General features: G+C 40.3%; 1 long non-coding RNA gene across 1 annotated transcript in view; it reads left to right on the top strand.

Moving 5' to 3' along the window:
* Nucleotides 1–16790, top strand: part of LOC136163487 (uncharacterized) — a 490623-nt gene extending 473833 nt beyond the window's left edge. Inside the window, exon 4 of the long non-coding RNA XR_010662246.1 lies at nucleotides 16614–16790. This is a non-coding gene — a long non-coding RNA (uncharacterized lncRNA). The remainder of the gene's footprint in view (nucleotides 1–16613) is intronic.
* The last annotated feature ends 274 nt before the right edge of the window (nucleotides 16791–17064 follow it).

Raw genomic sequence — 17064 nt, 5'->3', positions numbered from 1 at the left:
GTGAAAGGGCTCTCCCAGAGATGAAGCCAGAGGAAACCGCCCACCCTTCTGTATTGTTTATGTGGGCAGTGGGGAAAGATGGATGGCCCATCTTGCATGTTTTGCAATTAAATTAGATGAATCTCCTTGGAAAAAAAGAGAATCCACACTAATAAGGAACAGCTGATGACAAAATCAAATGTGGGGGTGGGGAATAAAGGGTGAGATCTTAGTCTTCGTCCCCACTCTACCACCCCCACCCCTGATTCGAGGGAAATTCTGTCTGAATGCTTTTAACATGCTCTCCTTCTAATTATTTGCCATTACTTGAAAAACCTTTGAAAGGATGCTAACTATCTGTCTGTTAATATTTTGCTTTTGACCCAGGCCTGAGATACTAGTTCAGGTGCTTGAGACAAGATTCTTGGCCTGTGAAGTCTCTCTTTGACTTTTAAGGATAAAGGAAGACAGACCCTCTTGTGTTTGCTTAGAATATACACACACACAGTTTTTTAGCAATTTCCGAACTCAAGCAGAAAAGACGTCTTGTCATTATTCCATTCAAAACTTGGTCATTTGGTCTTGCTCTTCACAGTGCAATTCTTTCAAGTCCACTTCAAGGATTGACTGAGTGCAATGGCTATTTTTGCATCTTTGCAGAATCTGGCAGATTTGAAGGACGCCCCAGATGTGGCTGCTGAAAGATGATGTCATACCTGTATCAATGAGTTTAAGACTCTGACAGGTGACCTGGTGGACCTTGGCCAGAGACAGGGGGACTTGCCTAGTGGATTTAAAAGAAAATATTTTTCTGAATAGAGATAGAATATAAGCTTATCTTGTAACATTCAAATAATAGAGATGTATAAATACATAATTTCACTCTCTAAATATAACCACTGTTAACAGCTTGATGTATATAATTTCAGGCTCTTTCCTAGTAATATACAAATATGTTGTTATTTTACATAAATGGAATAGCACTATACATGCTGTTTTATGACTGTCTTTTAATTTAATAATATACCATGGATACTTCTCTGGGGAAGTGAATACACATCTGTCTCAATCATTTTTAACTCTTTTTCTGGCATTTCAGAGAATAGTTGAATCATAATTTATTTACTGTTCCCTTTCTGGTGAGTATTGAAATGGCCTTCAATTTTTTGCTCTTACAAATACTGTTTCTAAAAACATCTTGGTCCATGTATCTTTAGACGCTAATGAGAGTATTTCTGCAGGATAAATTCCTAAAAGTGAAATTAAAATATTTACAGTTATTATCAAATTTATACATATTCATATAGGTTAGAAAGTTGTTTTAAAATTGTGTATTTGTTTCTAGTTTTACCAGTTAATATATGAAAGTGATGCTTCTCCATACTCCAACATGGGAATTAGTCCTTTCATTTAAGTTTAAGCTCATCCTTTGCTCTTTGCTAGGTGCTCAGATAAAACTATTTCATTGTTTTAATTTGCTATTCCTTGGATTAATAATGATATGAATGATCTTTTCATGTAGGTATATATGTTTTTTCTTTTCATTATTCTTTATTCATATCTTCTACTATATTCTATCAGGGTTTTCCTTTTTCCTTATTAAATCATAACTTCTTATTATATAATATGTTCACTATAAAAGATGGAAATAATTGTCTAAGTGTTTTATTTATTTCTTAATCCTATTTATGGTGTGCTCTATCAAATAGACACTTTATATTTTTTGATAAAATCTGTCAATTTTATCCTTTATGATTTTTTACATTTGTGTCCTGATAAGGAAGATATCTTCCATTTTAAGATGATGAACATGCTCTCCTATATTTATACTTCTAGTAATTATGTGGTTTTTAAAATATGTTGAAAATTCTAATAAATCATTCATTTATAAAAATAAAATAGATAAAAGAATGGAACCTATTGTTTCTCTTCAAATGGTTAGTAATAGCTTTTACACTATTTAATGAGTCAGCCCTCTTTGCTAAATTTAAATGCTATACTTAACAGTTACTAAACATCCATATATTCATAGATTCGTTTCTACATTCTCTGTTCCATTCTCTCCATACCAATACCATGTTGTTTTAGTTATAGTTCCTTTAAAATTTATTTGAATCTGGTAGGATAAATTCCCCTCTTATTATATCTTATTTTCAAAAATTTCCCAGGTGCCCTAAGTGTTTACTCTTTCAGATTAACTTCATTATCCACTTGTAAGGGTTGACTAAAATTGAAGTTTTTGAAATTTTATTGATATACAGTTTGCTTTAGGAATTGCCATTTTCTTCTAAGGGCATTACTCTGTGTTCCCTTACTGAGTTGTGACTAACTGCTGTCCACAGATGTGTGTGTGTGAAGCTGGCAGACAGAAACAATGTAGGCTAAAAATGCGGGTTTTGAGAAAGGTCATATTATGATTGGCTAGAAAATGACAGATAAGTAAAACACGAGTGATTTGGGAGAATGGAAAAGGGCATAGATGGAAGGGGATTTCCCTACTGGCTCAGATGATAAAGAATCTACCTGCAATGCAGGAGATCCAGGTTTGAGCCCTGAGTCAAGAAGATCCCCTGGAGGGCAGGGCAACCCACTCCAATATTCTTGCCTGAAGAATCCCATCGACAGAGGAGCCTGGAAGGCTATAGTCCATGGGGTTGCAAAGAGTCAAACATGACTGAGTGACTAAGCAGACACACACATAGATGGAAGGAGGGAAGTCCAGAGTAAGTACATGGTAACGAATATAGAGGGTGAAAAGTGAGAAGGATGGACTGAAGGCAGGATGAGAAACACTGAATTTTGACTGCCTGGGCAGGGAAGTCTAGGAGGCTGGAGTAGATTCCACAGTCTCCTTCCTGTTGGGCCAGGACGCACGGAACTTGCTGAGGGCTGGCCAAGTGACTCTGAGTATGAAAGCCAGAGTGAGGGTGGGCATGGGGACATGGAGGTGGACATGGTGTCCTTTTGCCTGTGGTCTGAGGGCTTGGCTAGGAAGAATGTTGAGTTCACTCATCACAGGGAGAAATGAGAGTAAACGGTAAAGTGAGTAAAGTGGGCAAGCAAGAGGACCCAGATCAGAACCCAGAGTAGGAGCTGGATAAAGCTCTGCCCAGGGACACAGGCCTGGTGCAAATGGATCCAGCTGGAACACTCCAGTCAGGAGCTTAGTTAGGAGCATTTCTGATTGTGGGGACCTTGTGAAGTCCTCCTGTCTCTCTCCCACACTTCCTACTCCCCATTTTCTGGGGCCTGCTATGGGGCTACACTTTTGCAGCATAACTTGTCCAGTCTAGCTGGACCTGATCTGTGCAGTGGACACTTGACCAAAGCTGGGCCACGTACTCACTTCCTAAGGAGGGTCGGCATCGACACACAGGAAACAGACGGATCTTTCTTGAAGCACCTGCATTTTCAGTAGATACATCTCTGCAGGTTTTGGTGGCTGTGCTTCAGCATGAAGACTGAGCCATTGAGAAAAGCAATCCATTTTGTAGAAGAATAAAACATATTCACAGAAAGAGCAGAGACCAATTTTTCCAGCTTATTTTTGAGACCAAGTTGCATTCTGTACTTTGAACAAGATGAGATATCCTGAATCACCTCTTTCATAGAAAAGCTGGCTAGACTGCATTTATGTTACATAGAGTCCTAGAGGTCTTAAATAATACAGGCACTAAGGAAGCTGAGCTGGTGAAGTTATGAATTTCCTTGTTAATAAAAAGCCATGGTCTAAATTACAGGACTGAAACATCATTGAGGAAATTCCAGAAAGCAAGCATCCAGCAGGTTAGATCTAGAAATGGCACTTAGGATTTTGCAGTCAACTAGGCCAGTCTTGGCAGGAGGGGATGGGGTGCAAAGAGCACTGGGCAAAGGAGGAGATAGTCAAGCCCGAGACCATAGAACATTAACCTTGAGTTAACCTTGGGCCAATTCTGGTCCAACCAGAATTGCTGGATCTCCCTTGATAAAATAGGGCAGTTGTGCCTGCTCTATGGTCCCTTCCAGGAATCTTTTGAGATGTGTGGCAGGGACCAGGTGCACCCAGTGGGTTGTAAAATACTATTTCCATGCAAATCATTGCTGTAGCCACCTTGCAGGACCTGTGTTATAACGTGTCACTCTCTGGGGTCAAGTGCTTATAAGCGCAGTAGCTGACTGATCTGTGCTCATGGGATAATTGGAAGGAGAACAAGAGGTGGAGGGTGAACCAGGGGCACGACAACTCCAGGACGTGCCATCTTTACTCTAGTTAGTGGGACCAGTGCCCAGTGGGACACCACGTGGAACACCTTGTGAATGAGCCCCCTCAGAGTTGTGTGATGTGAAGGTCCTAGTCCCTGGGTCACATCTAAAGAGAATGCCCTCTCATGCTGGGAGTGCTGGCTGGGAAAGGGACCAGTGGTTAAATATAAAAACAACTCCCAACTGGAGGAATTCCCCTGGCAGCTTCATCACAGCTGTGTTGTCCAAACCTTTGGGGAAAGGCTGAAAACATTAGGAAAAGCATGGGTCTGGCTGGTACTTGAAGCCATGCACCCCATAAACTGTGTCAGCACCCCATAAACATGCCACTTTTAATGACAAGTGCATGTCTCTGTTCACCACCATCATTTATTCTACTGCAAAATCTCCCGGAACTTTCGTTTCCAGAATTCCTTTTATCTTAACCGTTAAACCAGCCTTGGGGAGATATTGAGGTCAGTAGTCCTGGACCTGAGTCATATCTCCCCTGACCTCACCTGAGCAGTAACCTAAATAGTGACAAAGACTGTGGAATGATGCTAACAGCCTCATAGAGGCTCCCTGACCAGGCTGGCATGTGTGGAAACCTGGACCCATCAGCTATCCCAGAATGGTTTGTGAATGTTTGCCCTGGAATAGGGATATTTTAAAACATCTGCCTTGGTGATAATTAGCATGTGTAGGTGCCTGGAAGGTACAGAATACTTTAAAAATGTGTGCACCATGTGGAAAGAGGGGTGCCAAGCCAAAGATGCACATGAAAATGTATGATGCTGGAAGCATGGTGTCAGGAGGGCTGAAGCTGGGGAAGGAGCTGGGGTTTGCAAAAACATCCCAAAGCAAATCAGAGCCCAGTGAAATCAAATATAGCCACCCCACCCCCTAACAAAAAGAACTCAGAAAGAACAACAGAAAGAAATCTTTTTGGCAGTGGGAGCAAAAAGAATAAAAGAATAAGCCCGCTGTTGAGTAGGAAGCCCTGTCCCAGAGCAAACAGGTGTGCGTTCTATGTCCTTCTGAGTTTCCTTCAAGGGGAATGTGCTTCAGACAGCGAGACCCTGGAAGAATGTGGCCAGTGTGCGGCTTTCAGATAAACTCAGGGATTGAGGGGTCCAGGCCCAGCTGATGACTACAGAGCACTGAGTGGAAATTAATTTGCATGTGTGAGGTGGGGGTGAGAGAACTGGTCAGCCATGGTTGCAAAGTCATGGAGGATGGCAGAGGTGTCAGAGGGTTGGAGGATAGTTCTGACTTGATTTCAAAAAAAGAGAATTCTGACACAGAAGACCAAGATTGCTGATCCCCTGCCAAATTTTGGAACAGTTTCTCACAAGGTGTGTGAACTCTTAGAAGTAGAAAAAGGTTTACTTATTAGGGAAATATATGGGTTCATAAAAATAATTCATTTCAATGCAGTCAAGATCCCTCTTCTCCCTTCTACCTCCTCCTTCTCTCCCTCTGCCTCTCTTTACAATCCACCCTCTCTTTCTTTTAAGTTAGAAGTTAGACAGTTGAGGAAATTCTGAAGATAAACTTACTTGCTTAAAAGGCATTTCATATCTCTAATATTTTTGTGAATAAGATGGAAAAATATGGGAAGTATATTTTATATATAACAATTATATCATTAATTAAAACAATATTATATAGCCAATATATTATATTAGTATATGACTACTGACATAGACTAAATGTTTGTGTCTCCTCCAGATTCATGTGTGGAAATCTAACCTCCACTGTGATGGTATTTGGAGGTGGGGGGCTTGGGGAGATGATTCAGTCATGAGGATGGAGCCCTCATCATTGGGATTGATGCCCTTACAAAAGAGATCCTAGAGCCTTGCATGTTCTGCCATGTGAGACCACAATGAGAAGGCAACTTTGTGAACTAGCATTCAGGTCCTTACCAGACACCGAATCCACCAATGCCTTCATCCTGGACTTCCCAGCCTCCAGAACTATGAGGAAAAAATGTTTGTTGTTTAAGCCACCCAGGATGGTATTTCGTTATAGCAGCCTAGACAAACTAAGAAATATTATCATATAATAAATAAATATATAATAAATATGATATAATATTTCATTATGTTATTGATAACAGGATTAAATTAACACATAATATAATATTACATTTTCATGTAAAAAATTAAAACTATCTAAATAAGATGAAAAATACGTATTAAGTAACTAAAGAACAACTTAGTGGATTAGTGTCAGCCAGAGGAAGTAGAATGTAGAGGGTAGGATTTTATAGAATTATCTGGGGAACTAATTAGAAGTGCAAATCCCATCCAGCCAGAGCTCCTGTCACCAGGGGCAAGGCCTGGGAATCACCATTTTAAACAGATCTCCAGATGATTCTCAAGCACCTTCACAGCTCTGTGCCTTTAGGCCTGATGTCCCCTCTGAGTTCTGTGCTCGTATATCCCACAGCTTCCTCAACATGTCCACTTGGACGTCTAGCAGTCTGACACACAGCTCGCCCCAAATAGAATTCTTTATCCTCCCCAAACCTCCTTTTCTTTCTGTAAATGGTACCGTCATCCATCAATATGTCTGGCCAAAATCTTGAAGGGATTCCTCTTTCCCCCAAATTCTTTATTGGCTTTACCTCTGAGGGAAATCTTGCTTCCACCACTTCTCACGATTGCCCCCCGCCCCAAGCCTAATGTAAATCACCATCTCATCTCTGGGCTTCTGCTAACTTCTACTATTACCACCCCAGTCTCCCTGCCTCCACCCTTGCCTCCTATTCCTTCTCCTTAGAACAGCTTGTTTAATCTTTATTACCTTTCAACAGCATCTTACTGCATGGACAACAGATGCCGAATTCCTTATGTTGGCCTCCAAAACCTCAATCTGGTTCTTGACTACCTCAGTTCATGACTCCATCTCTGACTCCCTAGGTGCCAGCTGCCCTGTTTTCTTTTTCATCCTGTGAGCACACCCAGCTTGTTTCTGCCTCAGGACCTCTGCACTTGACAGCCTGTTTCGTTGTTCAAGCTTCACCTTATGGGTCATCTCAGAGAAGCCTTCTTGACAACCCCAATTCACTCTCTACTTCATTACTCTTTGATTTTACCACCTAAAATTCTTTATTATCTATTTATTTGCATGGTTGTTGTCTGACTCCCTGACAGAATATAAACCTCATGAATGGGAAATTTATGCCTAGAATGTTGTTTAGCACATGGTAGGTAGTCAATAAATATTTATTGATGAATGAACCACTGATATAACAGACAAGGCTGGACTTTACAATTATCCCTGGATATAAATCTCTACTGTACGTCCAGTTTCCAGCCCAATACCCCTGAGCCTTGTATAAAAATCTGGCTCCTGTGAGATTCTTGCTGTTCTTTGTGCATGTGAGTGTGCATGTGTGCTTAGCCAAGTCAGACTCTTTGTGACCCCCTGGACCGTAGCCCCCAGGCTCCTCGGTCCATGGAATTTTCTAGGTAAGAATACTGGAATGAGTTGCCATTGTCTACTCCAGTTGCTGTCCTTCACTCATTATCTAATTCCCTCTCTTCCCACACCATACAGCACATGTACGGAACACTACCTGCTTCATATCTTCTTCCTCTCCCTAAGGAATAGCATGGCTCTTAGGATCGTCATTGTTAATGTGGTTGAAATAGGCAATATCATGCATACATGCTCTGTCGCTTCAGTTGTGTCCTACTCTTTGTGACCCCATGAACTGTATAGTCCACCAGGCTCCTCTGTCCATGGAATTCTCCAGGCAAGAATACTGGACTGGGTTGCCATTTCCTTCTTCAGGGGATCTTCCTGACCCAGGGATTAAGCCTGGGTCTCCCACGTTGCAGGCAGATTCTTTACCGTTGGAGCCAACAGGGAAGCCCAGGCAGCATCATAACGCCATAGTTCTCAACAATGGCTGAGTGTTAGAATCATCAAGGAAACTTTAAAACAGTCCCAGGGTTGAGGTATCTAGAATGAGGTACCTAAAGGAATCAAAGTCATGGAAACAGTAGAATGGAAGTTGCCAGGGGATGGGGGGAGGGGGAAATGGGGAGTTAGTGTTTATGAGTCCCGAGTTCAGCTGGGGAAAAGAAAGACATTCTGGAGATGGATGGTCATGATGGTTGCACAACAATGTGAATGCACTTAACACCACTGAACTGTACATTTAAAATGAAAAGTTTTATGTTATATATTTTTTAAAATTAAAAATAACAAAATAACAAAAAATAACAGTGTCCAGGCCTGTCAGCCTTTCAGGGGATAGGACTTGGGTGTCCATATTCTTTAAAAACTCCCTAGGTGATGAAGCCAGGCTTCACAGCTGCTGCCTTCCTTACTCATTCCCTATCTTGGTGACTCCAACCACTGACATCCATCCTCCATTTCAGCAGCTCCCTCCCAGGACCACACGTGGAGTCATTGGAGAGATGCCAGGAGGGGTCATTTGAGCTCAGCTTCATCCTATGGTCCTATGGCCACTTGTTTGTGTCACCATCCGGCTCCTTTGTACCCTGACAGCCCCTGTCTTTCTGTCCATCCACCCTCCCAGGAAGTGTTTACTGAGTACCTGCCTTTGCTGTGCTCTGGGCTAACAGTGAGAAGACAAAGAGAAAAATACCTGCAATTCTTTAGATTCTGCTCCCTAATATCTCTGGACTTAAAAAAAACAAACCTGACTCCATTTTCATTGCTTTGGCCCTCATGTAGGCCTTTGCTCCCGATTTATGCAGTTTCCTCTCTGCTCTCCAAATTCCTCTCCCTGTGAAATCCATTTCTATTTAAAGCACACATCTTTTCATGGCACTCCTTTTCCTATAAATTTTGATTATAACATCTTTAAGGTTTAACTTCTAATTTTCTCTCTTGACTTTTTTTAAAAATTTGAGTAGGCAAATATAAAGGACTTTCTAAAATTTTTTTTATTGTAAAAAGTAGATGTAAGGCTTCCCAGGTGACTCAAGTGGTAAAGAATCTGTCTGTCAATGCAGGGGACACAAGAGACCTGGGTTTGACTCCTGGATAAGGAAAATCCCTTGGAGGAAGAAATAGAAAGCCACTCCAGTATTCTTGCCTGAAAAATTCAATGGACAGAGGAGACTAGTGGGCTACAGTCCATGAGATCACAAAGAGTTGGACACGACTAAGGGGACACACACACACACACACACACACACACACACACACACACACACACATATATAAAATTTGCCATCTTAATAATTTTTAAGTATGCAGTTCAGTGGCATTAAATATATTCATGTTGTTATAGAATCAGTACCATCCATCTCCAGAACTATTTCATTTTCCCCAACTGAGGCTCTGTACTGGTTAAATAGTAACTCTGTATTACCTCTTCGGGCTTCCCAGGAGGCTCAAGTGGTAAAGAATCCATCTGCCAGTATAGGAGATGTGAGTTTGATACCTGGGTTGGGAAGATCCCCTAGAGGAGGAAATGGCAACCCACTGCAGTGTTCTTGCCTGGAAAATTCCCATGGACAGAGGAGTCTGGGGGACTGTAGTCCATGGGGTCACAAAGAGTCAGTTACGACTGAGCACACTGCACATCCTGTCTTCCCTCAGCCCCTGATAACCACCAATCTCCTTTCTGTCTAATGAACTGGGCTACTCTCAGAACTGCATATGAATGGAATCATGCAGTATTTATCCCTTCATGTCTGGTTTATTTCGCTTAGCATAATGTCCTCAAAATTCATCTGTATTGTAGAGTGTGTCAGAATTTCCTTTTTAAGGCTGAATAACATTCCATTGTATGTATATAATACATTCTGTGTACCTATTCATACATTGATGGACACTTGGCTTGCTTGTACCTTTTGACTATCATGAATAATGCTGCTATCAACATTAATGTGCAAGTTGCTTCCTATTCTTTTGAGCGAATAACCAGAAGTGAAACTGTTGAAACATATGATAATTCTATGCTTCATTTTTTGAAGAAGTACCATAGCTTTTTTACAGTATCTGCATCATTTTATAGTCCTACTGGCAATGCACAAGTGTTCCTCTTTCTCACCATCCTCACCAAAATCTATTTTTTGTCATTGTTGTTATTGCAGTTTTATAATATCTACTCAAATGAGTATGAAGTAGGTACCTTTTAAGACCTAGTTGGTGTTGAAGAAAAAGAGTTTATGTGAGACCAGTCTGTGGAGTTGTACAACTTTCTCCAGAGGGCTAGTGGTCCAGGTGGAAGGGCAGAAAGCATATCTTAGTTTCTAGAACTATTGGTTTGGTCAGCTATTCCATAATGATAATATGGAATCATTTAAAAAGCAGTAATTCAAGGAAAGATCAAGATATTTTTCTTAGCAACCACTGGGTAAGGGATTCACCCACTTTGTAGTGATGTGGGATAGGAAGGTAAGCATAGAAACACACTGTAGTTTCATTTACACATTATTTGTAGCTGGTGCTACATGAATTCATGGTTAAGTTTATCCAGGAGTTGTGTAATAGCATATTGATTTTATTTATGGTTTTTTAAAAAAATATATTGATTTTATGATTATGATTTTATTTACTCTATGAGTGCTCAGTTCTTCCCAATCTTACTTTTAAGGTCTTTAAGAATTTCTGACCAAAAATTGTATTGGTTGTTGTTAAGGAGAAGTACAAAGCTGAATGGCACCACTAGACACTGGTGGTGCTTCTAATGAGCAGAGAAGACCAGAGCTAACTTCTTCCCGGAAAACTGAGGGCCGGTCATCTTGTTTGTGCCCATGTTTGGCCTGACTCAGGGTTCTTCCTGGTGGATGCGCGCGCATGTCTCAGCCAAGACACATTCTAGTGCAAAGGTGTCCAGGGGTTGGAAGGGCATGGTATAGGCTGGTGGCTCCTCCCTCCTTTGCTCCCTTCCCTAGAGTGAGGACACTTTCTGCACCTGTGTTGGGCTGGGACATCCCCTTGACCGCTAGAATGAGGAAAATCTGGTTGCTTTGTCTTCCACCTAGTCACGGCCTAATGCTCCTGCTAGCCTCTTACCTCAAAGCGTCAGCAGGAGACTGGTTGCAGCTGCTCAGCCTGGGGCCCGTCTATCTCCTACCTCGATGTGACCCTCCTCAAAAAAGGCATGCAAGGCAAACAGTTTACTGACACAGCAGACAGAATTTTGAGGCTAGAGACAGACCTTACTGACCCATGAAGTAGAACCAGATTCATAAAAACCCAGCCCTGGTGCAGTGAGGCTGGAGCACTTGGTTGGTGCCACCAGAGGAACCTTCCATGGAAACCATCTGAGGTCTCACACCTTATGGTCGTTCTCCACCCGGTGCATGGGTTTCCACAAAGACTTAGCAACAAGGGCCCTCCCTGAAGCCAGGCACAGACTTTGTCTTGCAGAGAGTGTGGGTGAGAGGTCTGCGGGGTGTAGAAAAGGCCCACATAAAACAGCCTTCCAGGAAAGCTGTCGAGTTCTGTCTGGGGAAGATCTATACACTACAAAATCTCTTCATGCTTGTGACAGAAATATTAATGCCCAGACTTGCATTAAATAAAAGAATTTATTCTTTTTGTATATTCGACGGCTAGGGAAAGATTTATGGAGATTTCTAACACTAGTGTTAATTTTTCTGTAACCTAGAATTGGAATTCAGTTTAGCAATCCTTCCTTTTAGCCTTCATTAGGTTTGGGATTTATTAGCCCTGGTTCAGGCAGAGGACTAACCCAAGCTACTTACCTTTGTTCTCCTTTCTCAACAAGGTTTGTCCAAGGCATCTGAGTGCTGTGTTAAGAGATGATACCCCGAGAGGGAGTGAGACTGTACTGCTTACTTTGGGGTTGGCTCTGGTGAGCTTCCACACTTTTGTTTTTCTCACCCTTTCTTGATGCTGAAAATTGCTAATGAAGCCATAAGAGGAAAAATGACATGTCTGTGGCTCCTTTTTCCATGCCCTATGAAAAGAGAACACAAATAAACCAAACAATCCAACAAAACAAAATCCTTTGTTGTTCTGAACGCTTACTGATATTTTGTCGCTACTGATTGTTAATTACTGTCAGGTAACACTTTGGGTGATTAATTGACCTCTCTTAGCCAAAACAATAAAGTCTATTTAACTAATCCTGCGGAAAGCTGAGAGCAGGATTTGTTGTGCTGCTCTTTCTGTTGCTGGGTGATCCTCCACTGCAGCCCCCATCTCCTCATTTCTAATCACACCTACTCGGGGAGAGAATTCTATAAATACACCCTCCACTTCATCATGGGTCCTCACTGGAAAGTTTCAAATCTATCTACAAATACTGTTTTTGGAGTCATTAAGACATATGCTTTACTCTTGACGACAGATTGCTTTATTTTGTAAATGAAAAGAAGCCGAAGAACAATGCACAAAGGGGGATATCTTAAGCATGTTCTTGCTTCTAAAATCTTTCTAGGCAGCAGTTTACTTCTACTTTAAGCTGAGTATAGTGGACTGTCTCTCAGAGCCTGAACCCATTTTCCTGGTGCTGCTAAGAACTCATTGGGAGCAGTTTATGCAAAATGCCATAAGGAATGAAAACTCACTTTGTATGAAAACTTTAGGAACTCACTATGTAACCATGAAGACAGATACACACACAGTGTTTATTCTAATTGTCCAGGGTCCTCACTCAGAATCATCTTTCTGGCATCTTGATCTTAGACTTTCCAGTCACCAGAACTGTGAGAAATAAATTTCTGTTGTGTAAGCCACCGGTCTGTGTATTTTATTATGGCAGCCTGGCCAGACAAAAGCAAAAAGCATTATTTTAATGGTCAAATTTCATGTATTAGGGTAGCTTGGGTGAAGGGTAAGATATTTTGCAATGGTTTGTCTCTCTGCTCTCTTCCTCAAATCACACCCTCTAGAGAGTCCCATTGGATTACTACAAAAATCTAATATAACCTGATATAATAGCTGTTAGAATTGTTAAATCTCACTCAGTCCAAGAAGAAAAGTTAAGTTTATTCTCCTAGTTCTGAATACATTTCTGGGATGGAATTTTTTGTGGTTATGTGAGAGTTGATCAGAGTATCATTTTCTTTTGAAGAGGTTCAAGATGGAGAAAAATGTATACAAATGCCAGAAATATCTGTGAAATGGTCTGATTTTTTAACTGCTTCTCTTAAGCTCGTGACTCTTGAGCATACTGCATGGGACAGGTTTTATCAAGAGACAATGAGGACTATTCTTAGCTGAATAGAAAGTGGAAAATCAGCACCAAAGAAGCAGAGTTTGCAAATAACAAGACATAACCCTTCAGTGCAAGTTATTATAAGGGAAGACGGAGACGTTTTTTCTTTATCCCTTCCTAATATTATTGAGTTATAATTTGCATACAATACTAAATTAATTTCAGGTGTATAATGTAGTGATTCGATATTTTTATATGTTATAAAATGACTGCTGCAATAAAACCAGTTACCATTCCTCACCATACAAAGTTGTTACAATATTATTGACTATAGTCCCTGTGTGTACATTATATCCCCATGACATTAATTTTAGGGCTGTGAATTTGTACCTCTTAATTCCCTTCACCTACTTTGTCCTCCCACCTCCCTTCCCTCTGGCAACAACCAGTTTCTTTTCTGTATCTATTTTATTTCTGTTTTATTTTGCTTGTTCATTTGTTTTGTTTTTTAGATTCCATATATAAATGAAATCATATGGAATTTTTCTCTGTTTGACTTATTTAATGTAGCATAATACCCTACAGGTCTATCCGTTTTGCTGCAAATGACAAGATTTCATTCTTTTTTATAGCTGAGTAATAATCCATTATATATCTGCTTTATTCATCCATCTATTGATGGAAACATTCTTTAGGAAATTCTGCTTAGTTCTTCCTCCTTCTTACTCAGCTGGGTGATGACAGTAACTTTATTTGCCCTTTACATTGATAACCCCCTTTCTCCTGCCAATAAAACTGCTTGGCAACAGGTAGTGGTTCAGTTCAGTTCAGTCGCTCAGTCGTGTCTGACACTTTGCGACCCCAGGGACTGTAGCATGCAGAGTTCCCTGTCCATCACCAACTCCTGGAGCTTCCTCAACTCGTGTCCATAAAGTCAGTGATGCCATCCAACCATCTTATCCTCTGTCATCCCCTTCTCCTCCCTCCTTCAGTCTTTCCCAGCATCAGGGTCTTTTCCAGTGAGTCAGTTCTTCACATCAGGTGGCCAAAGTATTGGAGCTTCAGCATCAGTCCTTCCAATGAATATTCAGGACTGATTTCCTTTAGGATTGACTGGTTAGATCTCCTTGTAGTCCAAGGGACTGTCAAGAGTCTTCTCCAACACCACAGTTCAAAAGCATCAATTCTTTGGCCCTCAGCTTTCTTTATAGTCCAACTCTCACATCCATACATATGAGAATGTGTAGTGAAGGACCCTTCATTGGTGGTGAAGGACCCTTTAAAAAATAATTTCCATTACTTTATAGATCCACATTGTATAAAATACAGTAATAGTGAATCATTAGGAAAAAATGACATGCAAAATAAAAACATCATTTTTTTTTATTATTGGATTTGGCAGACCTTATCAAATTGCTGCAATATTTTTTCAGTGATTGCTATTTCTGTTCTTACCTGTCATTGGCCTATAACACAGAGATAAATGACCCCACTCTGAGAAGTGTAGACGAATTACCAAGTAAGCAAGCAGGTCCATTGGACTTCTTCTTGGCCCTATGATTAGGGCAGAGGGCTCATTATCTTAGAATTGCCCAGTACCATACTGTCTTGATGACTGTGGCTTTGTAGTAGAGTCTGAAGTCAGGCAGGTTGATTCCTCCAGTTCCATTCTTCTTTCTCAAGATTGCTTTGGCTATTCGAGGTTTTTTGTATTTCCATACAAATTGTGAAATTATTTGTTCTAGTTCTGTGAAAAATACCGTTGGTAGCTTGATATAGGGATTGCATTGAATCTATAGATTGCTTTGGGTAGAATAGCCATTTTGACAATATTGATTCTTCCAATCCATGAACACGGTATGTTTCTCCATCTGTTTGTGTCCTCTTTGATTTCTTTCATCAGTGTTTTATAGTTTTCTATGTATAGGTCTTTTGTTTCTTTAGTAGATACACTTCTAAGTATTTTATTCTTTTTGTTGCAATGGTGAATGGTATTGTTTCCTTAATTTCTCTTTCTGTTTTTTCATTGTTAGTATATAGGAATGCAAGGGATTTCTGTGTGTTAATTTTATATCCTGCAAATTTACTATATTCATTGATTAGCTCTAGTAATTTTCTGGTAGAGTCTTTAGGGTTTTCTATGTAGAGGATCATATCATCTGCAAACAGCAAGAGTTTCCCCTCTTCTTTTCCTATCTGGATACCTTTTACTTCTTTTTCTGCTCTGACTGCTGTGACCAAAACTTTCAACACTATGTTGAATAGTAGTGGTGAGAGTGGGCACCCTTGTCTTGTTCCTGATTTCAGGGGAAATGCTTTCAATTTTTCACCATTGAGGATGATGCTTGCTGTGAGTTTGTCATATATAACTTTTATTATGTTGAGGTATGTTCCTTCTATGCCTGCTTTCTGGAGAGTTTTAATCATAAATGAGTGTTGAATTTTGTCAAAGGCTTTCTCTGCATCTATTGAGATAATCATATGGTTTTTATCTTTCAGTTTGTTAATGTGGTGTATTACATTGATTGATTTGCAGATATTAAAGAATCCTTGCATTCCTGTGATAAAGCCCACTTGGTCATGGTGTATGATTTTTTTAATATGTTGTTGGATTCTGTTTGCTAGAATTTTGTTAAGGATTTTTGCATCTATGTTCATCAGTGATATTGGCCTGTAGTTTTCTTTTTTTGTGGCATCTTTGTCTGGTTTTGGCATTAGGGTGATGGTGGCCTCATAGAATGAGTTTGGAAGTTTACCTTCTTCTGCAATTTTCTGGAAGAGTTTGAGTAAGATAGGTGTTAGGTCTTCTCTAAATTTTTGGTAGAATTCAGCTGTGAAGCCATCTGGTCCTGGGCTGGTACTGGCACAAAGACAGAAATATAGATCAATGGAACAGAATAGAAAACCCAGAGATAAATCCACGAACCTATGAACACCTTATCTTTGACAAAGGAGGCAAGGATATACAATGGAAAAAAGACAACCTCTTTAACAACTGGTGCTGGGAAAACTGGTCAACCACTTGTAAAAGAATGAAACTAGAACACTTTCTAACACCATACACAAAAATAAACTCAAAATGGATTAAAGATCTAAATGTAAGACCAGAAAGTATAAATCTCCTAGAGGAGAACATAGGCAAAACAATCTCCGACATAAATCACAGCAAGATCCTCTATGACCCACCTCCCAGAATATTGGAAATAAAACCAAAAATAAACAAATGGGACCTAATGAAACTTAAAAGCTTTTGCACAACAAAGGAAACTATAAATAAGGTGAAAAGACAGCCCTCAGATTGGGAGAAAATAATGGCAAATGAGGAAACAGACAAAGGATTAATCTCAAAAATATACAAGCAACTCCTGAAGCTCAATTCCAGAAAAATAAATGACACAATCAAAAAATCGGCCAAAGAATTAAACAGACATTTCTCCAAAGAAGACATACAGATGGCTAACAAACACATGAAAAGATGCTCAACATCACTCATTATCAGAAAAATGCAAATCAAAACCACAATGAGGTACCATTACACGCCAGTCAGGATGGCTGCTATCCAAAAGTCTACAAGCAATAAATGCTGGAGAGGGTGTGGAGAAAAGGGAACCCTCTTACACTGTTGGTGGGAATGGAAACTAGTACAGCCACTATGGAAAACAGTGTGGAGGTTTCTTAAAAAACTGGAAATAGAACTGCCATATGACCCAGCAATCCCACTTCTGGGCATACACACT

This window comes from Muntiacus reevesi, chromosome 3 (genome assembly GCF_963930625.1).
Source record: "Muntiacus reevesi chromosome 3, mMunRee1.1, whole genome shotgun sequence".
In the NCBI taxonomy this organism is placed as follows: domain Eukaryota; kingdom Metazoa; phylum Chordata; class Mammalia; order Artiodactyla; family Cervidae; genus Muntiacus; species Muntiacus reevesi.
The sequence above is the reverse complement of the archived record's forward strand: the minus strand, read 5'-3'. Positions and strand labels throughout refer to the sequence as shown.